This window comes from Cryptomeria japonica, chromosome 5 (genome assembly GCF_030272615.1).
Source record: "Cryptomeria japonica chromosome 5, Sugi_1.0, whole genome shotgun sequence".
Lineage (NCBI taxonomy): Eukaryota > Viridiplantae > Streptophyta > Pinopsida > Cupressales > Cupressaceae > Cryptomeria > Cryptomeria japonica.
Window position 1 is genome coordinate 796596594 of NC_081409.1, and position 1392 is coordinate 796597985.

Consider the following 1392-nt stretch of genomic DNA (forward strand, 5'->3'; position numbering starts at 1 on the left):
TAATTATATGTATCATTACTTGATATTTTGTAGGGCTTATCAGTGGTTGAGATGTCCCAACTTGATGATATCACGCTTTCAGCTATTGACTTTAGCCAAGATAGCTATGTGGTACCATTTAGATTTATATATTTTTTACTTAAGTGATGTATTAAATACATGCTCTTTTCCCTTATGTTAATTTTTTTCCATTAGTTTACCCCACCTACCTCGAGGACATCTCGTGTGAGAAAGCCATCCTCTAGCACTCCGAGGCAGAAAAAGATATCCTCTCGGACACCCAAACGATAGAAGGTAATTCACTACAATTTAAATTCAATTGTTGAAATGTATTATGATCAAACATGTATATGTAGATATTGATAAATGCACTTAATTTATTTGTTCTATATACAGAAACATATGGGGTTTACGGAATTAATTAATGCACCTGATGTCAATGAGGTTCAGTAGAGGGAAGAGGTGATATCTTCATATTCACTTTGGATTGCATTCTTGCTTGTTCGAAATAACTAAATCCTTTTATGTCTATATCATATGTTATCATTTTTCATACAGGAAATGGTAATAGCTGCATCAGATTCAACTAGGCCTCCTAAGGTTACAGGAGAACTATACGAGGCTTCGGTGTGCATTTTTTCTACATATGTTAAAAATATTTGTTTTATCTAGTTTGTCAACAACTTTGGGTTATTAACTTGTATGATTGTCTTTAAACTATTACAGGCCCCTTGCAAACTTCCTACTGTTATTCTACCATTCCATTTTAGTAGAAGTCCTACACGTATATTATGGGATCCAACACGACCAAGGCAAAAGGTATGTCTATCTTAGATCAACTCCTTTTCACTAAGTGCACAACGGAGTTGAAACCGTCTAGTTAACTCCTTTTGGATCACTTACCATGGATATAGGAAATGGTCGTAACTGATTCATCTGTGACTTTGCCTTCTAGGACCACAGCACATCCATCTGAGGCTCCGGTATGCTTTAGTTTTTTAGTCTATTCATTTTTAGTTATTATGTGTTATTTGACATATATGTCATTAACATGTATTAATATTATTTTACCAGTTATAGCCTCCTGCAGGACATCCCACAGATCCTCAGCATCACCGAATTGCAGAAGACAGAGATGAGGTAATCAACATTTCAACTTCAAACAATTTAGAGTTTAGTATTTAGTTATTTTGATGTTATATTGAGAAAATATATCTGATTAGACATTTGAATTGTCCTTGTGTAGCCACCTGCAGAGCCACGTACTCCTTCGAAGAGGCTCGATTTTGATGATCCGCCATAGTCATAGATACTGATAGAGACATATAGTTATAGTTGTGGTCATTGAAGGGCCAATTTTTTATATATTCGACATTTGTATATGTATATATC

General features: G+C 34.7%; 1 long non-coding RNA gene across 1 annotated transcript; it reads left to right on the forward strand.

The window, feature by feature from the left end:
- Window positions 1–738: 738 nt before the first annotated feature.
- Window positions 739–1140, forward strand: LOC131074460 (uncharacterized). Its single transcript, XR_009113063.2, has 3 exons — window positions 739–819; window positions 956–983; window positions 1075–1140. It is a non-coding gene; the product is annotated as an uncharacterized LOC131074460 (long non-coding RNA).
- The last annotated feature ends 252 nt before the right edge of the window (window positions 1141–1392 follow it).